At 44.4% G+C, this 25,053-nt stretch overlaps 1 protein-coding gene and 1 non-coding gene across 6 annotated transcripts in view; one reads left to right on the top strand and one right to left on the bottom strand.

Annotated features, from left to right (window-relative positions):
- The window catches only part of PPARD (peroxisome proliferator activated receptor delta), a 64,487-nt gene that overhangs the window by 22,679 nt on the left and 16,755 nt on the right, over positions 1-25,053 (bottom strand). The window contains exon 1 of one of the 5 annotated variants that reach the window (XM_014555681.2): positions 23,109-23,345. The exons of the other annotated variants lie outside the window; for them this stretch is intronic. The gene's annotated coding sequence lies outside the window, so the exon portion shown is untranslated. Of the gene's footprint in view, positions 1-23,108; positions 23,346-25,053 lie in introns of those variants that run through there. 5 annotated transcript variants of the gene reach the window in all.
- Positions 20,978-21,050, top strand: TRNAT-AGU. Its single transcript has one exon. It is a non-coding gene; the product is annotated as a tRNA-Thr (tRNA).

Here is a 25,053-nt window from a genome sequence, read left to right as displayed (position 1 = left end):
CTGGAGAGACGGCTGTAGAGCTCAGTCCAAAATCCTGGTTTCCTGGTTCCCAAGGCTTGTTTGACCACACCAAGATGTTTCCCAATAGCAGGTACAACTGACAGAGAGTCTCTTTTCCAAAATGGCTGTCAGCTATTCCCAAACGTCAGTGAAAAGTTCCAAAGTTCTCTGTCTTAAAACAAAAGTAGCCTTCATAGACACCAAGTTTACCAGCTGACTGAGGTCAGCATCACATTTAACAGGCATCATCATGCCTCCAGGCATGAATTAACAGGAAGTACTCATCACCTGTGTGGGTTCCCATAGGTTCAAAGATGTTAACCCAAACCTAACTGCAAGGAAACAATCAGAAAAATATGAAACATGGTCCATCTATGACATAATGTTAAGCAAATGTGACACTGTTAACAATTGGTGACCCTTGGTGAAGGAAATAACTGTTCACTGTACTTTCAACTCTTCTGTTGCTTTGACCTTTTTTAAAATAAAAAACAGAGAGGAAAAAGGCTATTCTGCTTTCAGTTTATCCCATGGCTCTGAGCCAACAAAGACTCAGTTGTACCAAGTTCAGTTCTCTCCCCAGTGTCCAAACTGTAAAAATCCAAGCTTCTCTGTATCAAGGCTTGGCACAACAGGGATCTCATAGAGTTTTCTAAGCTCTTCTTCCACAAACCTCCATAAGTCTCTACAACCCAAATCATTTTCACCAGCCAACAATGTTTACACACTGCTTCCAAACAGCCATCGGCTGGAAACCCATTTGTTCAGACAGCAACTTTCATGGAGTCCCCAACTTGGGTCAGGTGCCAAGCGGGGTCCCAGAGATACTGTGATGGATGAGCAGCTGCCCTGTGGAGCTTACCTGCCAGGGAACCTGACAACACCTGGCTTTCATCAAGTCCTATCTAGTGACATCTTTCGACTAGTATTTCTATGCAAGACTCCCCTCCCAACATTTTTTTTGGGAAATTTATGTTTTACTGAATCCCCACCAAACCTGAGAAACATCAACTAAGAAACTGGTGAAAGGTATTATAATCCTTAGTGAGAATTAAAGCTTAACAATCAAGCTAGAGATATTACTGGTTCTAAGGATTCTACTAGCTTAAGTCAAATCAAGAGCAAGAGACTAATATGCAGAGTTGAAGGTTAAAGCTAACATCTCTGAGAAACAGGACAGGAGTACACAAGAAAGAAGTGGTTACAATTCTAATCAAGTCTTGTTTGAAGCCACTGCCATGTTCTAAGTGCGTGTTCATGGCCTGTTCTGCTAACAGAGTCATTCTTGCAAATATATATCAATATATTTATATACAGAATATACACAAATCCTCCCAGTGGTATTCTAAGAAATAAGTTTGGAAGCAAAGTAAGTCCTTAAATTGGCACTTTGACATGTGATTCTGTTTGGTGCTGTTAACTTTGTTAGGAAATCCAACTGTCAGGTTATTAAAATACCACCCAATAATGTTCACTGGCATTTTCTAGCATTTGATATTAGCTATAGGAGAAATACAAAGAAAAGATGTGAGTATGTGGAATTCTAGGGCACAAAATCAGAAACTGATCTAAAATCTGAGTTAGTAAAAGCAATATTGATTAGTAAAAGCAATAGCTAAACCAAAACTGGGACAAGCAAAGTGTTTTCATCACTTAAAAAAGAAATGATACCGACACTACTGATATATGCAACAACTATGGATGAAGTTCAATATATTACACTAAGCATGAAAGACTCAAAAGGCTGCAGTTTGTGATTCCATCTATATGACCTTCTGGAAAAGGCAAAACTACAGGAAGAGAGAACTGATCGGGGTTAATGATATGGGGAGGTCTGACTACAAAGGAGCAGCACAAGGGAATTTCATCGTTTTTAGGGGGTGACGGCACAGTTCTTTATCTGGATTATTGCAGTGGTTAATGACTATGAATTTGCCAAAGCTCACAGAACTGCACACCAAAAACGGTGAATTTTAGTGTCTGGAAATTTTAAAATAAAAAATTTTTAATTTCAGTTAAAGAATAACTTTTAAGGGGGGAAGGCTACAGCTCAGTGGTAGAGTGCCTACTTAGCATGCACAAGGTCCTGGGTTCAATCTCCAGTACCCCCATTAAAATAAATAAATAAATAAATAAATAAATAAATAAATAAATAAATAAATAAATAATAACCTAATTACTCCCCCGAAAAAGAATAACTTTTAAATAGTTAATATTTGTGGTATTATCCTTAAATCATTAAATGATTTTTATTTAGCATTCATTTTGTGTTAATGTTTTCTTCCTTTAACATTTTATGTTATCAAATATCTGTATCAAAAAAAGAAAAAATATCTGTCAGGTAGAAATCATTTTTACATGTTAAAATATATAATCTTGTCACAGTATATTGTTGCTAATAATAATAAACCATGCATTTACAATTATATCTTTTAATTTTCTTTTACAGCAAAACAACCAAAATTTTATCACAAAAAAATAACTTATTATTGTCTCTCATTCTAATTTAAAAATTCATAAAGTGTTATGAAAGATATAGCATAATTTACGATTTTGGGAATTCCCGGGAAATTCTATTCCTTCTTCGGGAATTCTGAAAGTTAACAACTGTCGGGAATTTGGAAGCACCAGAATTCTTGCCACTTCCCCAGGCTGCCTTTGCCATGATCCCCATGGCACCCTTCCACCTACCTCCAGCCAGAGCCCCAGTCAATTGAAAATTCATTTATAGGACTGATTTGGGAACTATACAGTCCTACAGGGGAGATGCCAAAAGGAGTAAGATAGAGACTGCCTTTGAAGAGGGCGAGCGTACAAACAGCGTGTGATGGAGGCCACACAAGAGGTGCACACTTTGGAGGAAGAAGTATTTCCAACTCAGGAGACGCAGGGATGATTCTGGAATAGGTGTTAACGGCCCTTCTTTCAGCTGGGCCAGAAGGCTGGGCGAGGCACTCCCAGGGAAGGAAGGCCAAGGTGAGCCAAGCGAGGCGCTGAGAACACAGAGCACACCTGGGAATGGCGAGCTGTCCCTCTGGCTAGGGCGTCCAGTTCTCTGAAGGACAGATAAGGGGCCTGGACATGGCCAGTCTTGACTTCCTAATTCCTAAGGGTGGACTTAACTCTTACAGGCAAGAGGGAGGGCAGTCAGAGCAGAGAGAGGCAGAGAGACTCACTAGGGGGCTTCTAGAACAACACAGTGAGAGGTGAGAGTCTGAATCTCTCTCTCATCCCTTCAGAACTCTGTTCATCCTGAACTTCCCAGCACACCAGATTCTCTCTGCCTCTGGGCCTCAGCACAGGCTGTTCCTTCCACCAGGGACATGTCACCCCCTTCTTAAACTAACACCTCCTCATCCTTCAAATCGCAGCTTGTATCACTTCCTCAGATAAGCCTACTGCAGTATGCTCCTAAAGTCTCTGTATTTGTCCAAGCACAGCCCTTTCCACACTTTCTTGCTATTGCATTTTACTTATTTAATCTGGGGATGTGCTATTTATTTTCTTGCTTGCTTTATAACAGGGGTATAACATACCCACAGTTAGGAGTGTGAAAGCTGTGTCTAAGTCTTAAGTATGTAGCTCCATGAAGTCTTACATTTATATATTCCACAAAATCATCACCCAGCCCAAGAGAGCAAACACTTTCAGCAGCCCCAAAGGTTCTTCATGCCCTTCCCTGTCAATGCCCCCAGTAAGAGGCAGCCACTACGCTGATCTCTATCATCATTAGCTTCGCCTGTTGCACATCCAGCATCTCCTGGCTGGAGTTTGAGAGCCCATGGAGGGCAGGCACCAAGTTGTTTCTGCTGCTCTCTGGACCCAAAAGTGCTGGGCACAGAGCAGGTACTGACTGAATGATTAGACCAGGGCGGTGGTGAAAGGAAGGAAGAGTGCTCAGGAGGCCCTGAAACTCTGCCACGTCTGCATCCTCCGTGCCTCTGCCCATGCTGCTACCCTGTTGGAAATGTCCTCCCTTTTTCACTGGTCTCATTCCTACCTCGCCTCTTTTTTCAAAGATTTGGTTCAAGTTCCATTCCCTTTGAACACACTTGCCCCCACAGCATCTGCCACCCACCATGTTCACCCCACAGATGTTGCTTCATATGCTCTTTCTGGGTAGATGTGTGTTCACCTCTAGATCCAATTCCCCAAACAGCTAAGTCTCTCAAAGGAAAGACTCTCTTTCACTCTTCATTAAATGAGCACCAACCTCTCTCACACCTCACTGCTCACAGAGTATCTAACCTTCAAAAAATTTCTTCTGGTCTCCCTTCCCCACAGGGATATGAGGATCACACCAGAAAACAGCTGTGAAGATGTTTTATAAGCCACTGTTCATTTGATAAATCTAAGGCATTTTAATGTCTAGTTATATGAATGTTTGCTGGAAAACTATCAGTTAAGCTATACATATATCATATGTACAGCAAAAAAGGTTTAAAAAAAGAATGCAGTGGATCTGGACATGCTGATGTGGAAAGATGCCCAAGATACACTTAAGTGAAAAGAGCTAAGTGTTAAGTTAGGGTGCTCCCCACTGCCACAAGGGATAGAAAGAGGAAGAATAAAAATACAAATACACATGAATATGTGCAATGAAAAATTTTGGAAGAATACACGGGAAATTGGTCCCCCCACCTTCACCCCTTGGGGCGTGGAGCTGGAAGTGCTACTCCCATCAGTCTCCTTCTGTCATATAACTTTCTCATTAGTCTCTGTTTTTTTTTTTTATTAATATACATTTTAACATTAAAAATTAGCTAAAATGACTAAAGTCTATCCTGAGAGTAAACTGAGGGCAGCCTGTTGACACCGGGGTTCAGGTCCCAGAAGCCAGGCAGAGACACTGCCAACAGGCCCAGAGGTGAATTTCAGCCCAAATCAAATCTGGAAAGATGAAAACAGCTATGAGCTCACCCAGAGCAACCCCTGGGGCCTTGTAAGGAGGAACAACTGATTTCACCTTTTGTTTGGTGGCCAAGAGCTGGGAGCTGAGAGCCTGGGGCTAAAGAGGGCGCAGGGAGACCAGGCTCTCAAGTGGGTCAATGCCCCTCACCCTGCTCACCCTGCAGTTGGTAATGGCTCAAAAGGATCTGGGCCTGGAAGTGGCCTGGCTTCCCCACCTCCAGACAAATATGCAAACCCACTGAAGGGAGAATGCAGAAGGACAGGAGCCTCCAGGGGGCTGCTAGTTTTCCCAGCTCTGAGAGCTCCACCCAGCACAAGGCAGGGCTTCCTGGGGCCTGAAACAACCAGGTGCTGGACATGGTGGGGAAAAAGACTGCAGCAACCTGTCTGCGGGGGCCTGTCTGTCTCTCTCATCTCCAAGGCTGCCCCTTCTAAAACCTCATCCTTGACCTTAAGGAGTCACAGGAGGACCTTCAGGGTTAACCAACAAACTCCAGTACCAGGTAGATAGTCAGGTGGATTCCATTAATGTCTTTCTGCTTTGAGTTCAGGTGGACCCTGGGTTGGGGTCTCCATCTTGAAGTTAGACTCCCTGAAGTTTCCCCTCACCCCCTAATGTCCCCCCAAGATCCAAATAATCCAAGTACCATGTGAACCAAGTACTGTCATCCGGTTGCCAAATACCTCCGATTCACTTTCTTCATTTCTCATCTGAATGACTCCAACAGTTTCTAAGAGGCCTCCTGCTTCTATCTTTGCTCCCTCCTCAATCTGCAGCCAGAACGATCTTTCTGGATCACAAATCTGGTCACATCTACTTCTCCGCTTAAGACACCTCAAAAATTCCCTGCTACCATAAGAACAAACCCAGACTCCTGGTCATGCTGTACAAGGCCCTTCAGGATCCAGGCTCTGCCTCACTCTCCAGCCTTCTCTCCAACCTCTCCGTGCTCCACACACATGGCCCCAGACCTTAACCATGCCCTTCCTGCCAGGCCCCCTCCTCCCCGGCCAGGTCCATGGCTTCCTGTGGAAGCAAGCCCTCCCTGCCCAGTGAGGCTCAGCTGGGCTGTCTGGGCTTCGCTTCAGCTTCTCGGCCTAAAATGGGGCCACACTCCCAGCTGGTGAGAGGGCATGCTACAACGAATGCTCAGGGCAAACAGTTCAGTACTGCACACATACAAAGTAGTAACACGACACCAATGAGAAGCTGCCTTTGGCTCTCAAAGGTTCCCCAAGACCTCCTCCTGTCCACCAATCTAAGAGGCCCTTTGCACTCTGGTCCTGTCTCCTCACTCTGTGCCAGGGCCTGAAACCACTGTGAAGCCCTCCGTCCAGGGGCTCGCACTCTGCTGCATGCTCTTCCTTCACCCACCCCTGAAACCTCCCTTAGACATGCCCCTCCCTGGGCTTGTCCTTGGCAGGCTTCCCCACTCACCGCACAAACCATCCACTGGTGTTTTCACACACTGTGACTGCATCCGTCTTTCCCTGGGCTCCTCTCCTACTGACTGTCTCAAAGCCCCATGGAGTCCTCACAGGGCCTCATAATGCATCCAAAAGGCAATCAGTGATCTTTGTGCCAGGTCTCAGGCAACCCTGACCCTTGTGCTGAGCAGAGAGCCTGGCAGGCGGTACGTGCTCAGTTTGTGTTTGCAGAGTTGAGCAGCATGTGCCTCTTTCCTCTTCTGCCACCTTCCACCGGCAACTCCTTCAATGCTCCTTGCACCATCAGTGGGACACCACCCCCTCATCACACGAGCTGAAATGCCAACACCACCAGGTCCTTCCTCACCACTGAGTTTTCAGCCATCCATTGTCCCCTTCCCCTAACTCTGCCACTGTCCTGCTAAGGGCCTGCCCACCCCTCACTTAGACCTGCCTCTAGACACTCCCCTGCTCCAGTCCAGCCTCCCTACTCCTGCTGGTGACATTCCTAAGCCCAGGCATGATCTTTCACATCCCTGCCTACAAATCTCTGTAGCTGTCTGTGTCCAAAGAATAAAATTCAACTCCTTAAATGCGGCATCCAAGGCCTCGTACATTCTGGCCCCAACCTGTCAGTCCAACCTCAGCGGGCAAAGGAGCAAAAATAACAATTGACACATACCGAGTGCTTCCTTCGCACCTCTTAATTCCTGTAACAGTCAGGACTACAATTTGACAGATGAAGAAACCAAGGACAGGAGGGTTAAGTAACTTGCCCAGGGTCACAGTCCAAGCTCATGAGGAGTGTACTGGGTCAGAAGTAACAATCTTTTAATCCTTCAGTCTTCCCTAAGAGATTAAATCTTTAAGGGATAGGGTATGTCTTAAAAAAAACTTTGTGGCAAGCTTCATGTTGCGTGCATCATGTTGGGAACCGGGCGAGGGGTGGAGGAGAGAGGGCAATAGGTGTTTCTCAGATTGAAATCAGAGACACTGGGGGTCCGAGAAATTATTCCTAAAACTCCCCTTTAGCTCCAAGAAGGAATATCAATGTTTAATGGTACACAAATTTTAGTGTAAATAGAAGCTATATTTTCATTACATACAATTAACCACAGCCTCCTGAGATTCCTGATTAATAAACATGCATAAAACATTTATACCTAATTTATGGGACTTGGAGAAGGATGTTCTTACTCTTGGAGTTTCATTTTACGACAAGCTGCCAGGGACAGTACAGTGTAGCCGATGCCAGGTGTCCGGTCAGAAACATCCCTCCCAATGACGCCCCCATTCCTGGAGCACTATCTCCTGGCACTGCCACAGAGTGTCCAGGAACAGAATGCACTCCTGCCATTAGCCTCTAATTGCCTATAGGCCTGGGACTTAGCTCTTCGAACACGTACCTCTCATCCAAGAGACTCCCATTAAGCTTCCAACCGTTCCCACTTCCTCAGATTCTAGGGGCTATTGCTGGGGTCAGAATGAACCAACAATGATGATGATGACAAAAGGGAGAGACAAGAAGCGAGGGCACAGAAGAACTGAATGACAGAGGAGAATGTCAGTGTGATAAACTCCAGAGGTTGCTCTGGTGTCCACTAGCTGGAGGTGAGGAGTGCTTCCTCCTGCCTTCCTCCACTCTAGCCGCCACCCTCACTCTGTACTGTACTTGTTTACTTATCCATGTCTCCCCTCTGGAATGGGGATTCCCTGACTGGTCCTAATAACTAGCAGACAGTAGGTGCTAAATTAATGTCGAATGAATGGTGGCAGGCTTTGCAAACTGTTTATCTGCTCTTCTCTTCTCCCTTAGTTACAGAATTCCAATTTTATTTCAGGTGGCAATGTGTCCAGCTAAAAGATTTCTTAGCCTCCCTTGCAGCTATGGGAGCCCAGTGAGGGGAAATGGGAGCTACTGGGTAGGACTTCCAGCAAATCTCCCTAAGAGGGAGACAGACAACTAGCATATGTCCTTTTTATCTTCCCCCTGCTTCTTCTTGTAAACCTGACATGATGGCTGGAGCTCCGGCAGCCATCTTAGACAATGATGCAACCCTGGGATTAGAAGTCATGCACTAAGAATGGCAGAGTAGAGACCATACCTAGACTGTCTCCCCCAGGTTTCTTTAAAAAACCTAGAAGAGAATAAACTTCTACTGATTTAAGCTATTTCTGGTCTCTGCTTACTAGCTGCTGAGTATAATTATTAATGGAGTCATGAAACAATTAAACTTGGTTTTCTTCAATTACTCATTGCTGATTTGCAGTTCAAAGGCCAGTCACCACCTCTAACCTCTGGTCCTTGTAATATAATGATAAATTTCAATTAATAATGGCCATCAGGAAGATGGAGGAACAAAAGCAATACAAGGAAGAGGTAGTACACGGTGCAGAAGTAGAGGATGAGGATGATGAGGGACAGAGGCAGGAGGGAGAGCAGGAAAATGAAGGGCAGAGGAAGAGGGGATGGGGGGGAAGGCAGGGTAGGAAGAGAGGGCAAGGGATGTGACAGCAAAGGAAAGGAAAAGATGAGGAGCAGGTGGAGACCATGGAGAGATGGATGGGGAGAGAAGGGAGAGGGAATGAAGTCAAGGTGTCTTCTGGCAGCAGTCACCATTTAGAGAGCACTCGCTGTGGGCTGGACATCGTGCCAGGCAACCTATACCACTCCCTCTAATCCTGGTCCTCCTGTGGTGTTATCATGCCTATTTTACAAATGAGGTAACTGTGGCTCTGACATATTAAATAACTTTCCCTCAGTGACAGAAAGTGGTAGAGGCAGAAGATTTTCTTGAAGTAGCCTTAAAAGAGAGGGAGAAGGGACATTACCCTTCCTTCTCTCTTTCTCTATCTTGTTGCCTTGAATGTGGGTGTGGTAGCTGGATCCGTGGCAACCATTTTGGACAATGAGAACCACAGCCACACCCTAAGAATGACCAAGCAGAGAACTAGAAGGAGCATGGGTCTTTTATGACCTATGGAGCTTCCACAACTGCTTGAGATTACAGACCACCTAAGCCACTTGGAGTCCCCATCCATAAAATCATTCATAACTGTTTCAGATCTCAACTTGTTCAGTCTTCCTCCAATCCCCAATAACAGATTCCGAAGCCCACTCCCAGAGATCCTGATTCAGCAATAACTTTCTGATGGCAAAGAACCAATCCAGAGTCCACAGGAGAAAAAACCCTCAGTGCCTCAAAAGCAGCAATTGCTGGTGATCTGCTCACCAGGAGACCCTGGGGATCAGCAAGTGACATTGTGAAGTTAACCTGTCATTATTTAAAGAAATAGAAGAAAAGAGTTCCTAAAAACACATTTGGGGTTATTCCTCAGAAACATAAAAGGTGGTCTTAATAATCTCAGACCAGTCTGTAACAGTGCTAGCAAATCATCCAAGAAAAAAAATAAACTGATGGTCAAAACTCAGAAAGAGAAGAGCTCCTTTTGAGTGACAGCACCAGGCTGTCAAAGGGGCAGATCTGCACACAGCAGCATCACACAGAATTACTGTCTTGCACAGCTGACTGCAGCTTCCTGTGTACTAGGAATTCTCTCCAACTAGACGACAAGCACTCCTCACTGAGGGAAGGAACTGTGTCATTGCTATTTTGGTATCTTCAGCACAGCACCCAGCACAGTAATGAACACTCAGAGTCGTCAGGAAAGAACTATCGGGAATCGAGTGTTTTGGCCTGAGCTGTCTGCCAACCCCTAGCCCTGTGCCTACCTCTGAGTTGAAGTGATTCCTGAAATTCCAGCCAAGGGGACTGAGAGTCAGCGCTGTCATTATTCACTGCTCCTTCCAGACTACTGTCTGACGGACACCCTCTGGGGATCTTCGAAGATCAACCTGCCTTCTCTTCTGTGACTATTCCTGTGATAGAATCTGAAAAGTCCAGAGAATTCAGGTAAAGCTGAGGAGGGACGGCACAGGCCCTGTTTAGCTCTGTCCAGGCCTACCCAATCTGCCCATTTTAGCTGCTGAAATCTCAGCGGGGCAGAAACCTGAACTGGGTTGGATGCAATGGGCAGTTGTGGGCCTGGGCCACACTGAGCTCTAAACAGTTGGCTACTGAACCTTCACACCCCGGTCTCCTTAGAGGCTGCTAGCACATAGGATCATCCACTCCTAAAGCAACTGTCCCTTTCAGAAGAGACAGTTATTCTAAATTTCTAAAATTACAGGTTCTCAGGGTCCACTAGGGATTATAATTAGTTTGTATTCCTCTGCCTGGCACTCAGAGAAGCCGAGTTTGGGGACAGAAAGTGGGGCATGCATTTTTAAGGCCGGAAACCACTTTAATTTGCAGGATTCAGTGGCTTTTTCTGGCCGCTGGCTTGCTTTGTCTCTGGCATCCTCAGCTAGAATGAGAATTGCTACCTTGTGTCCCAGCCATACTTTCAACAACTTGACACAAAACATGCTAAAAAACCAAACTCTCCTGCTCTTTCTCCCTGCATCTGAGTCTCATACCACTCCCAAGCCCTTGCCTCTACTCAATCAGAGAAATTCACTGCAATTTAACTCAACAGGCTATGCCGTGCAGCCAAATGACAGGGAGAATGCCAGGATCTTCAAGCACCAAGACAAACAAGGCCCAGATCTCAAGCAACTCAGCATCTGGGAAGGAAAGGAGACACGTAAACAAGCAACGACCTACAGAGTGATAATTACTATAGAAAGAGACCCCAAGCTCCGAAAGAGCAAAGGCCACTCTGTTGAGAGGGATAAGGATGGGTGTGAAGGGGAGACAGGCGCTCCGCAGGAGAAGCGAGCGTGTAAGGTGCAGACGCTTGAGAGCAGGGCCTGTTGGAGACAGCAGCTGCAGGTGGACAGAGCGAACAGGGATCAGGTGTACTACACGCCAGACACTGCCATTTTACAGATGAGAAAACGGAGACACAGAGAGGGTAAGTATCTTGTCCAAAACCATAAGTTATAAAAGGATGAACGCAGGTTAAAAACCAAACAGTTGGACTCTAAAACCTGAGCTTTTAAATACTGCAGTAAAATGATTATAAATCAGTAAAAAATGTTAAAAAAAAATTACAGGACACAGTGTGCAAATAGTTCAATCTGCTGAAGTGTAAAATTTAAAAGCTAAGTTTAAGCAGGAGAGGTAGACAGGGGCTGGATAATGAAGGGCTTCAGACACTAATCTAAGATGTGGACTGGAACTTTCAGCAAGAGTGGATGCAACTAACCTGAAAGAGCTCCCGTTTCCCACTACTATCAGTTATAGAAATACTGGATAAAGCAAACAATATGCTTCAACATACAGCCAGACTAGAAAGAGAAATACCTCATGTGCCAGAAATGACAAGAAAAATTGAAAGGTGAACAGTAAGTGGAACTGACACCAGAATGACCTGTGGACTTTTGAACCTGCATATGAAGTGGTTTTAATGTCTGGCTGTGACTTCTAGCCTGGATATCAAGATGAGAGCCTCAAAGGGCTGACCAGTACAAGAAGCAACAAGGAGCTGGCCATTTCTCCAAGGCTCTGTGGAGGGGTGAGAGGCCACACATAAAACTGAACTACTCAGCTAGCCCCACCCATGGATATGATTCTGATTTTACACTAGGTGAAGGGGTGCCCAATTGAGAAATGAACATAAAAACTGCGCTAGAACTTTTAACCCGATGACCTCACCAGAAGCAAACTGCTCTTAGGGATACTTTCACAATCAGGACACAAAAGTTGCCCATAAAATAGAGTCCTTCCCGAAGATGAGCTCACAACCCAAAGTTACAAACCACACAAGGAATTAAACCACAAAGAGGAAGAAGTATCAGACACAGAAAGAGAAGCAGCATCCCAAGAATCAGAAATAATAAAATAATCTGAAAGACACTACAAAATGACAAAATTTACATGATTAGAGACGTAAAGCAGCAAAGAAAAAAGATAAAAGACTTGGATGGTAGAATGGTCAACATATGTCCAAGAGGAATTCCAGAAAGCTAGAGTACCAAAAATGGGTGGAAACCAAAGAGAATGAGAATTTCCCAAAACGTAAAGAAGAATTAAAGGTATGATGTTAATATTTTAGATTAGGGAGCACTGGGTGAAGAAATACAGAAACTCTCCAAATCTAAATTTATCTAAAATTACTCTAAAATAAAAAGTTGGTTTTTTTAAAAAGTGAGTCTTTGGAAAGAAGTAGTACACCAAATCCTGAGCAAGAAAAACAAATCCACACTTACTTTCAGGTGGTTCTAAATAAAAGTACATAAAGATAGGGAGAAATGCGTTAACTAAATGTAAGTAAAAAGAATACAGATGTTCACTACACTATTTTCATGTTTTTTCAAAGTAAAAAGATGCAGGGAAAGAAGAGAAAATTTAGAAGAAAGAATAGAAATAAGATGTATAATTTTCAAACCAGAGAATAAAGAAAATTCAATCTAACAGAAGGGAGAAAGGAAAAAAAAAGAAAGTATATAGAAAGTATTCAAAAACATGAAAATATATCTAAATCAAATTCCCAAAATATAAATAAATAAAACTTATTTAAGACAGATTTTCAAATCTGATTTATAATTTTCAATCCAGCCACATTCTGTTTATGAAAGAAACTCCTAAAACATGATGACACAGAAAAGTTGAAAATATGAGGCAAATAACAACCACAAACTGTGGCAGCACTAGTGTCATCAGACTTTAAGAGAAAAAGCAGGAAAGATATTAAGGAGGAAGAATTGACAAGATTTGGTGACTGATTAAGAGGCCTGGGGAGAGGAGAGACATGGAGGGCAACCATCAGGTGACCAGGGAGGTGGGGACTGTGGGAAGAGTAGGTCTGGCAAAAACTGTAAGGGCTCAGTTTGGTGCCTGCTGAAATTCAGGAGCTCTGGGGATGCCCAGGTGAAGGTGTCCAAAAAGCATTTACAGACACAGTCAGTCACAAGGTCGGTGGGTTATTCCAGAGTTTTCCAGAGAAGATTTTTTTTTTAATTTTTAAAAATTGAAATACAGTTGATTTACAATGTCATGCTAGTTTCTGGTGTACAGCACAGTGATTCAGTTATACAAATATATATTCTTTTCCATGTTCTTTTTCATTATAGGTTATGACATGTTATTGAATATAGTTCACTATGCTATATAGTAGGAACTTGTTTCTTAACTGTTCTGTAACAGTAGTTTGCTAATCCCAAACTCCCAATTTACCCCTCCCATCCCTTCCTCTTTGGTAACCATAAGTTTGTTTTCTGTGTCTGAAAGTCTCTGTTTTGTAAATAAGCTCATTTGTGTCTTTTTTTTTTAGATTCCACATATAAGTGATATCATATGATATTTGTCTTTCTCTGACTTACTTCACTTAGTATGAAAATCCCCAGGTCTATCCATGTTGCTGTAAATGACATTATTTCATTCTTTCTTGTGGCTGAGTAGTATTCCATGGTATATGTGGAATATATACATCTTCTTTATCCATTCATTTGTTCCTGGGCATTTAGTTGCTTCCATGTCTTGGCTATTGTAAATAGTGCTGCTATGAACATGGGGGTGCATGTGTCTTTTTGAATTATATTTTTCTCTGGGTATATGCCCAGGAGTGGGATTGCTGGATCATATGGTAGGTCTGTTTTTAGTTTTTTAAGGAATCTCCATATTGTTTTCCATAGTGGCTGCACCAAACTACATTCCCACCAACAGTGTAGGAGGGTCCCCTTTCCTCCACACCCTCTCCAGCATTTATTGTTTGTGGACTTTTTATGATGGCCATTCTGACTGGTGTCAGAGAAGATTCTTAACAACATTCAGATTAAAGAGTGTACATAATCCTTGTTTCTTTCTCAAAAAAATATTCAAAATGCAACCAAACCCCAAGTCCCAGCCCCAGGACTTGTCATGATCTTGGCAGCAAGCCCATATTTGCCATGGATGCCTGGCCCGTCCAAGCTCTTCTCCTGCTTGGTGGTAGGAAACACAGTGATAGAATCCCAGAGTGGCAGTGCCTTGGACTTCCGTAGCCACTTAGGGTCTTGGGTACAGAGCAGAAAGCTCTTTGGAAGAAGAGCTCCCGTATCTGTGCAGCTGCAGGAGAAAAAGACTCACCAGAAGTGGGGGTCAGGAGCCAGAGGAGCCCTATGGTTGCTACCAGTGGGTTAACCACTCCCTCTGGTGAACGCCAAGGTTCAAGTAATCGGATAGTTACTCAGTGCCCAATCCTGCTCTCAGGGAGCATAGAAAGAGAAAAGGATAACCGTAATACAAGAAAGACTGTGACAAGCCCCACAAGGGAAATACTGAGAGCTCTGGGGTTTGAAGAATGGGAAGCTCCTCTGTGCAGGTGAGGGGAAGAACCATGAGTTCATGGAGGAGGCAACACCGGAAATGTTCTTTCTCCATGTCTCCCTGTTACCTAATTTCACAGTGGCTCAGGGCTTCAATGCCCTCTCCACAGAGGAAGCTTGTCATTTCTAATATTTACTAAGTGCTTACAAAGAGTCAGGCACATGCTGAATATTTTATGAGCATTCTTTCACTTAATTCTCCCATTTCTCTATTAGGTGTGTACCATAGTTATTCCCATTTTACAGATGGGGAAACTGAAGCTTAGAGAGGCAAAGAAAACTCTGTCACTGAGGTGGGGTCACTGAGCCTGAATTTGAACCCAGGTCTAACTCCAGAGTCCACTCTCCTAACTGCTTTGTCATACCACCTCACGTACAGACATGTTCTGTTCACCCTCCAAGACCATCTACTCTGTGATTCATCGTTGTGGCCCTGCCATGGCGGGCACCAAGCACGGTGGCAGATGAGGAGAGCTGGGGCAGGATGACAGAGGGAGAGGCTGGATTTGAGTCAGAGCTCCTAGGCTTGTCCAAGCTTGGCATATTCCATGTACAGGCTGAGTGAATCTCTCCATTTATAAAGCAAACAGTGTCCAGCGCAGTGCTCCATGACTACATTATCTAATTTCCACAATAATTCATTAGCTCCATTTTCCAGAAGAACAAACTGAAGCTCAGAGGAGTTAATTATCTGTCAAAGGCCCTTGGCTAATGAATGAGAGAACAAGGATTCAAACCCAGACCCACCTCCAAGGACCACACTTGGAGCTGCTTGGCACACAGCCTTGTACATCTCCTGACCTAGGAGGAAGAAGAAGGCAGTGAATCCTGCCTTTGGACTTGGAAAGATCAAACGGAGTAATGAATGCATAATCACCGTAAACTGGAAACACTATTTCAGGCTGAGGAACCGACAAATCCAGGCCCAGAGAAGAGGCCAACGGGCACGGGTTTGTACACAGCTGCAACACAGGGACAAATCCTGCAAAGAGCCTTTCTCCAAATAAGGTCACATTTGAGGTTCTGGGAATCAGAATGTGGACTTATCTTCTGGGCAGCCACTATCCAACCCACTAAAGCCAGTGAAAGCAAACACTGTGGACAATCACCAAGAGAATGGGAGGGAACCCTGAGGATGGCAGAGAGGGGCTGAAGCTGTCATCGGGCTCTGGGGAACTGACAAAGTGATGTATGATGAGCAGAACTGGAGACAGAACAGGATTTAGGGCAGGAAGCTCGGGAGTTGTACCTCTAAGGGGAGAGGGTCATAGCCACAGGAAGGGCCAAGTATGTCAAGGGAGAGGGTGAGAGAAGCTGAGAAAGGGCAGAAGCCCCAGACACTCATACTCAGGGAGTCAAAAGAGGAAGAGGAACCATGGTGGTCAAGGCACAGCCAGAGAGGGAGGCCTCATCTCCCAGAGGGCAGGGCCAGCCCGTTTCTCCTGTGTTTCTCCAGAGTCTAACAAGGCACTAGGCATACAGCAGGCACTCAGTAACTGCATTAGTAATAATAAAACAATAAACAATTCTGTGACAGCCCACACATGAGATTCCTGAGATGCAAGGAAAGAAGCTAAGGCATCAGTAATACTTGTCATCTCCACAGTTACAAAAAGCAACATCTTCCGAGATGGAGAGGGGTGAGTGGGGGAAGGCTTGGAGCATAGTCCAAGGGGAATGTGACGGGAAACCATGAATAAAAGGATAACTAGCCAGCTGTTGTGGGACAAGGTGAATTTCTAGGGCCTTGGCTGACCCCACACAGGGGCACATAGCTCTCTGCTACAAACAAGCGCTGCCTTGGCCATCCAGCTTCTCCTTCAAACCCCCAAGTGTACTCTCTCTCCACATACTTATCTAAAACAAAGCAGATGCCACAACTCCTCTTGGGAAAAAAGAACTGCTATGAAACCACGAGCAAGAGGCCTCCACCATGACCTGAGGAGACCTGCCCGGTGTCCCTGGCCACTCTCTGGGGGGCTCGCCATCCCGGGCAGGCTCTCCTAGACAGGAACTGGGAGGACACGAGCAGGGACCACAGCCAGCAGTGACTCAGGCAGCCATGTGGGTGCCCACCACCTTCAGAGAGGGCAGACTGGGCTGAAGGCGTCAGGCTTCCTGGAAGTATTTCTTCATTTCTATTTTTGAAGACACACAACTTTCAGAGTGACGTTTCTTCTGATGACTTCAGAAGGCATGTCACTCAGCAGCTGGAACCAACATCTTCTTACACACATCTGACCAACCCAACTTTACTCACCACACCCAACACCTTCAAATGCGACAGGGAAGTGGCCAGAGAAGGCCATGCAGCCTCTCTAAGAGCAACAGGAAATGACACAATACCACGGGGCCCTGGTGAGGACCGAGGAGTCAGAACTCCCAGACACCATCATGTCACCTAACAGGCAGGACTCTGGTGGCCCATGGAAAAGGACATGGGAGCATTAACTCCAAACTAACTGGTTCACAGGTCAGAGAGGGTTGTATTTCAAAAGATCACAGGACTTCATTCACAAATTAACTCAGATCCAACGGAGCAGGGAGTCAAGCAGTCTCACACACTGCAGACATTAGCGTAACTCTCTGGCATTTGGCAATTTGGCAAAGTTTATCAATATTCTTACATTTTCATTCATTCAAAATTACACACACACACTCACTGTTTTAAAACCAAATACCTACCAAGTGCCAGGAACTATGCCAGGTATGGGGAGACAATATTAGCCAGGCAGACTAGTTGACTGCCCTCAGAGAGCTTCTGTTCCAGTCAGGGATTCAGACAAGCAATCAATAAAGTAGCAGATGAGATGATTTCTGAGTGCAGGAAGCATTAGATATAACCACAAAAGATGAGAACAAAGCTAAACGTCCATCAGCAGGACTGGTTAAATAAGCTCAGATACACTCAAAAGATGGAACACTGCTCTGCTGTTAAAAATGCATTCTTGAAAACTATACTCAAATTGCTACGGATATGAATGTTTAAAGTAGGTTTCAAAACAGCATCAGTGCAAACAGCTCAGTGCAAGAAGCAAATCACAAAAGACCACACATATTGTATGTCCCCATTTATATGAAATGTCCAAAATAGGCAAATCTGTGGAAACAGAAAGTAAATTACCGGCTGCCTAGGGCAGGGTGAGTGGAGGGGGAGTGACTGCTAATGGAGACAAGACTTCCTCTTGGGATGATGAAAAGGTTCTAAAATTAGATTATGGTAATGATTACACAACTATGCAACTATACTAAAAAACATCAAACTGTCCATTTTAAACAAGTGAACTGTGTAATATCTGAGTTATACCCCAGTAAAGCTGCTAAGTAAGAGTATCACAATACAACTTCAATTTGGTTTTTAAAAAGAGGGTGTGTGAAGGGGTGTGTGTATGTGAGGCAGAGGGGACACGAAAGAATATTGTTCAAAATATTACCTATGGTGATTCTCTGAGAAGAAGGTTCTAATTAATTTTTATTGTCTTCTATGTTTCCCAAATATTCCAAAGTGTAAACATTAGTTTGTTGAACTGACAAAAGAAATCAGCCAGGGTTTTCAAATCTACAAGTGGACCTTAAAGTAGGTCCAAGGCACAAAACCAGAAAGGTCCAACTGTTGTGCTAACGTGGATATTATCTAGGGTTGTTATATTTTTTGCACCAAAGACAACCGGAGAGCTAAGCAAAGGAAGACGAGTCTGTTGATGCTGGCAGAGCCTGCTACCTTCTGCAAACATTTTGAAAGAAAACCAGTGGTCACCATTCTCAGATACTATCAGTGAATGCAAAAGAGCATCATTTGAGCAGATGTAGTCAGAACCCGGAGGCTTTCAGGAGCCACTTGTGAAGTGTGAGGCCCTTAGGAGAATCATTCTCAGACCCCTGGTGAACTCCTCTGATCAGTGACTTCAAAGGCATCTTTCTGAGAACTCAGTGGTTCCCCAACCAAGTTGTCCCCTCAAGTCAATGGGGAACTTTAAAATGCAGATTCCTGGACTTCATTTCCAGAAATTCTAATTCAAGAGGTCTGAGACAAGACCCAGGAAACTACATTTCTTCCAAAACTCCCTGGTGAATCTGCCAGCTAGCTGAACCTTGTCTGGGGAACACTGGACTAGACACCATCTGGGACAACTTACACCACGGCCAGCCTGCACATCTGGCTGCAATGCTGCAGGGACCCCATGGGGCCAGCACTATGGGTCAAAAGGCTACTAACTGCAGAAGGGGAAACTCCATGGGGAAAGTCCATGTATGTCCAGCAATCAGTGCAGAAAAGCCTGGGGGGCAGCCAGTAGAGCCCTGGAACAAAGCCTATTTTGGAAGGTTCTTTCAGGTGCAGTGATCTCGGATGCTAACCTGTGAAAAAGAGGTGACCAGTGCAACTTCTTCCCTGGGAAGCCAAAATAAAAATCAATTCTCTCCAACAACACTGGTGAGCCAGCAAGCTCTGCAGGCCCTAAGGAGTCAGAAGCAGAAAGGCATGCAGTAGTGTAGAAAGAGCCCTGGGTCTGAGTCACACAGATCAGGGTTCAAATCCCTGCTCTCCATCACAGGCTGTCAGTGGATTAAAGCTGGCTACCCCTGCAACTCCTCCCTCCTGGAATCTGGGCTGGCCCAGGGACTGCTCTGACCTCTAGAATGTGGCAGAGGCCTCACTCAGACTGCTGAGGGAATACGTAAACCCAGTATTCAAACAAACAACAACCTCACAGAACTCTATGACCAAGAAGCTCCCACTTCACAGCCCTTTTTGGCCCAGGGCACATCTCCATACACAAAGACTGGGAACTATTTGCGATCCCCTATAATTGGGAAGGACTCTGCCAACAAGCACCCAGTGTTCCAGGATGACTCACCTTCCCCCACCACACTGGCCTCCCCTCTGGCCTCTCTTCTTCCTGTTACAGTGTCACCTTTGTCCTAGCCACCTAGGTTCAAAAAAATCAACCTCTGACTCTTCCGTTTCCCTTTAGCATCCAGGGAAGGGCCAAGACCTCGCCTCCACAGTCACTCCATCTTTCCACTCCCCTCACCACCCAAAGGCATGGTCCTCAAGGCCAGGTAGACCTGAGGGCTGCTCTGCAACTTACTCGTTGTGCACCACAGGTGAGTTTCTTAACCTCTCTGAGTCTTATTTTCCTCAGCTGCAAACAATACACAACAGTAACACCTTCTTTTTGTGGTCATTTTAAAGATGCAAGATAGTAGAAAATACAGTCAAACTACACAGTACAGAGAAGGTGCTCAATACGAAGGCACTGTTACTATAGCCCAGAAATTTTTCACCAAGGTTAATACAGCCCTCTCCTAATCTAAGTCTCTGCCTGTGTATAGCTCTCCATTTTGAGCCCTCTGGTATAATGCTGGCAGATTAACTGTCCTAGATAACAGCTATCACATTATGCCCCTGCTCAAAGACCTTCCATGGCTCCCACGTTCTTACATCAAGCCCAACTTCTCAGCCAGGCGTGCAAGATTATCTACAATAATGACTCCATCTTGCTACCTTCGCCTGCTCCAGCCAATCCCAACCTCACAACAACTTGCTACTAGAGGCAGACTTCTAAAATGACTCATAAAAACACCTACCTCCTGGTATTCAGGCCCTAGTGTAACTGCCTCCTGACCCACAGAAACTGCAAGATCATGAGTGTCGTTTTAAGCCACTAAGCTTGGGGGTAATTTATTAAGAAGCAATAGATAACTAATACTCTTGATTTCCCTAATCACATCTGAGCTGTTGCTCTAATTTTACTCACATTTGCCCTTCTACAACATCTCAGCCTGCTCCAAGTCTGCCCTGCCTGCAAGGCCCACCCCAAATGACAAATGTTCACTCTGAGCCTTTCTGAAGGCAGGGTCAACCAGCCTCCTCTGGAAGCCTCCTCTTCCACTCCACAGTTTTGCCACACACACACATCTCCATCACTGCATCTGTCGCACTGTATCAATTTGTTTGTTTATCTGTGTGTAGAATGATACATGCCAAGGTTACTCATTGCACATTAGAGTGGAAATCACCTGCAAGCCCATCCATAAACCGGGATAGTACACCCACACAGGACAGGAGGGAGCAGTGAAAAAGAATGAGGAACCTCCACGCTCACTGGTATGCAAAGATGCACCAGACACAACCTGTGCGGCAAGGAGCAGACCAGTGAGTACGGCAGATAATCACAGAACAGAAAATATGTAGGTGCATGCTCATAAATGAGTGGCTAAGAGAGCTGCTTCCATCAGCAGGGCTGGGCAGCTGAGAGATGGGGAAGGAAAGAGAGAATACCTTCTGAGTTGTGTAGCACTTCAAGAATTATCAATTCAGGGAGGGAGGGTATAACTCAAGTGGTAGAGCACATGCTTAGTATGCATGAGGTCCTGGGTTCGATTCCCAGTACCTTCATTAAAAAAAATAATAATAAATAAATCTAATTACCCACCCCCACCCGCAAAAAAAAAATCAATTCAAAAATAAGCAGTTCTGAAAGACTGAAAGCTTTCCTCCTAAGATCAGAAGCAAGACAAGGATGTCCACTTTTACCACTTTTATTCAGTACTGGAGATTCCAGCCAGGGCAATTACGTAAGAGGAAGAAATAAAAGTTATCCGGATTAGAGAGGACAGTAAAACTATTTCTACTAGCAGATACCATGATCTTACATGTAGAAAATCCTAAGAAATCCACTAAAAAAATCTACTAGAACTAATAATTATTCAACTAAGGTTGAAGAATATAAGATCAATATATAAAAATTAATCATTTTTTTACACACTAGCAATGAAGCAATAAATCCAAAGTCTATCTAATAAGAGACCTAGTAGCAGAGGATAGAGACAATGAAGGAAAACAAATAGAAAGTTTCCTGGAGATCCCAAAAGACTTGTCTTCAGCAATTAAGGGCTCTACAGAAATTAAGGAAAGAAGACAAATACCTAGATATATCCTGGTGATATGTCTGAATTCTAAGAAAAAAGAAAATGCTTACATCTTTCAGAGAGGAAAAACAGATTACTTACAAAGCACTTGGAATCCTGCTAACTTCATTATTCATACTGAACATGGAACAGTAATCTCAAAATTCAGCTTCTATACTCTACCAAGCTACCAATCGAGAGGGAGGGCACGGGAACCCCTGTACACTGCTGGTGGGAATGTAAAATGATGCAGCCACTATGGAAAACAGTATGGTGGTTCCTTAAAAAATTAAAAATAGAATTATCATATAACCTAGAATTCTACTTCTAGGTACATACCCAAAAGAACTGAACACATGGACATGCACAGATACTCGTACATCCAAGTTTACACAAGTACATTCACAATAGCTAAAAGGGGAAAGGAACAGATGAATGGGTCATCAACAGATGAATGGATAAACAAAATTGAAATATACACAAAATGGAATATTATTCACCTTAAAAAGGAAGGAAATTCTGACACATGCTACATACAACACAGGTGAGCCTTGAAGCATTATAAATAACATTAGCCAGTCACAAAAGGACAACTACTGTATGATTCTACTTATGTGATGGATTTAGAGTCCTCTAATTATAGAGATAGAAGGTAGAATGGTGGTTGCCAGAAGCTGGGAGGTGGGTTGGAGGGGAGGGAATGGAGAGTTATTATCTAGGGTAAAGAGTTTCATTTTTGCAAAATAAATTTCTAGAGATGGATGGTAGTGATGGTTGTACAACAATGTGAAGGTACTTAACGCCACTAAATTGTACATTTAAAAAATGGTTAAAATGGTAACTTTTGTTATGCATGTTTTATAATTAAAAATACATAGCCAATAAACCTAATAAACAAACAATAAGTGAGTGAGGGCATGGTACAGCCACTTTGGAAAACAGTTTGGTACTTCAAAATGTTAAACACAGAACTACTATATGATCCAGCAATTCCATTCGAGGTATAATCCCAAAAGAACTTAAAGCATATGTCTACACAGAAGTCTGTAAATGAATGTTCACAGAAGCCAAAAAATGGAAACAACCCAAATGTCCACCAAATGATGAATGAATAAACAAAATGTGGTATTATCCATACAATGGAATATTATTCAGCCATCAAAAGGAATGAAGGACCGGTACATGCTACAACATGGATGAACTTTGAAAACATCATGTTAAGTGAAAGAAGCCAGACACAAAAGGCCACATATTGTATGATTGCATTTATATGAAATGTCCAACATCAGAACCTCCATAGAGGATAGTAGACTAGTGTTTGCCAGAGAAGGGAGGTGGCTGGGACCAACTACTTGTGGGTACAAGGTTTATTTTGGGGTTGATGGAAATGTTATGAAATTAGACAGCACCAATGACTATACAACACATTAAATATACGTAACACCACTTAAGTGTATACTCTGGTGAATTTTATGTTATATGAAGTATATCCCAATTTTAAAATGCTACAGACATACACAGAATAGAAAATAAAAGAAATGCTCACATTCTGCCTCGTGGTTCGAGGATCCAGAATCTTGTCCCTGTCGGTGCCCTCCTGCCCGCAAGGCTGCGTCCTTCCCCTCCACCTCTGTGAGCTGGCCCTCTGGCTGCTCCCTGGTCCTTCATCTTCCCCATGACTTCCCAATTTCTGACTCTTGGGCAACGCCTTTCCCAGTGAGTCTCCACCACCTACTCAGACCTACCCAAGACTGTCTGGAGGCTGTGACACCAGACCCCAGAGTCACCCCAGTGGAGCGGCCCAATGACCAGGGCTGTGGTTACATGCGTGTGTCAGCTGAGGGATATGGTTTCACTCAGGAACTTAATTATAGCTCAAGAGTGGAGGAAGGGAGAGGAGCAGTGCAGGCTTTGAGGGGACAAACAGGAAGCACCCTGCTCTGCAGCCCAGAGGGTATTGACCAGGTCGCATCAGGACTGAGATCTGCAGGAAAACAAGAATGACCCAGTGAGGCCATAGGAACACAGTTGATGGAAATTGTCCTGTTTATAAGCGTGAATTCCTGGCCCTGCCATGAAACACCAGCCAGAGTGACCAGAAAAGAGCTGAGATGCCAAGTCTCACTCCCCATCAGGACTCAGAGAGGGCTTCTCCTCACCTACTGACAGAGACCCCATTTCATCCAGTAAGAAGTAAAGGGGAAGCAGAGCGTATTCCTCCCAGAACACCCCAGATTCATTTTCTCCCTGGTTCTGAGCTTTTTCTAGAACAGAATCTGAGCTGTCAATTCTGAGGATGCTGGGAACATCTTCCCCCTGCCTGACTATATGCTCAGATTCCCCACCTACTCCCCAGGGAGGTGCCACGGAGCAGCTGCTGGCCAAGAGGTGTCAGCAGGGCATGGTGGCCAGGTGTGCCAGACCTGTCAAACTACCTGGCCAGGCACTGCCAGATGGTGAAGGCAGCCCAGCAGAGGTTCATGGAAAGAGCAGGGCTGCGGTGAAGGAGTGTGTCCCATAGAGACCTACTCCTTCTCCCCTATTTCTGGCCTAAATCCCAGCCCCTTATAAACTCTCTAGGCCTCTTCCTGGCCATCCTGCTTACTGTCTCTGCAGGAAGTGCCCACAGCCATCTGCTACCTGCCCTGCCCACCCCCTCAACCTAACACCCAGTTTCTTCTCACTGCTTCCAGACAGAGCCAATGGCCCAGGACCTCCTGTCACTCTTTCCAAGACCCCACCCCAGCCCAGGAATGACTCTTCCCATCTCTACTCTGTGTACCTTTTTTCTGAGCTCCTGAGAGGTTTCTCCCTAAAAGTCGTGGAAAGAAACCTTCAGAGTGGAGGCAGTAGCCTTTTCTGGGTTGGTATGGAAGGAAAAAGAAAGATAGACGGGTGGTATGGAGAGCAGATGGGGGATGGGTAGAGAGCAACACGGATGGGAGAGGCAGACACCGTTCATGCACCTCTCAGCCCTCCACCCTTTAAGCAACTACACCAATGAACAACCAGACGGCTCCTCCCAAGAGCCTCCTCCCTTTGGGTAAAATGGTTTCCTTTGCTCACTCATAAAGGACAAGGAAAGTCGGAGCAGAGACATAATGAAACCACTTGAAAAATGGGAAAAGCAAGTCACAAAACTGAATGCTAACCAATATGCCATTTTTGAAAGAAAAAAGAATACGTATACATAGCCATAGTAAAATCTAAAAGAACACACTTTGGCTTGCTAGAGATCATTGCCCACATTCTCTACCAAAAAATAATAATAAATTAATTAATAGATGAATGAATGAATGAACAAATATAAACCAAAATTTACAGCAGTCACTTATGGATGGTGTGATTATGTATGACTTTTAAAAATCAGTGAATTGGGGGGGTGGGTATGACTTAGTGGTAGAGTACATACTTAGCATATATATGGTCCTGGGTTCAATCCCCAATACCTCCATTAAATAAATAAATAAACCTAATTACCACCACCCTAA

Source organism: Camelus ferus, chromosome 20, assembly GCF_009834535.1.
Source record: "Camelus ferus isolate YT-003-E chromosome 20, BCGSAC_Cfer_1.0, whole genome shotgun sequence".
Lineage (NCBI taxonomy): Eukaryota > Metazoa > Chordata > Mammalia > Artiodactyla > Camelidae > Camelus > Camelus ferus.
Note: the sequence above shows the minus strand (reverse complement) of the source record. Positions and strands in the feature narration are given on the sequence as shown.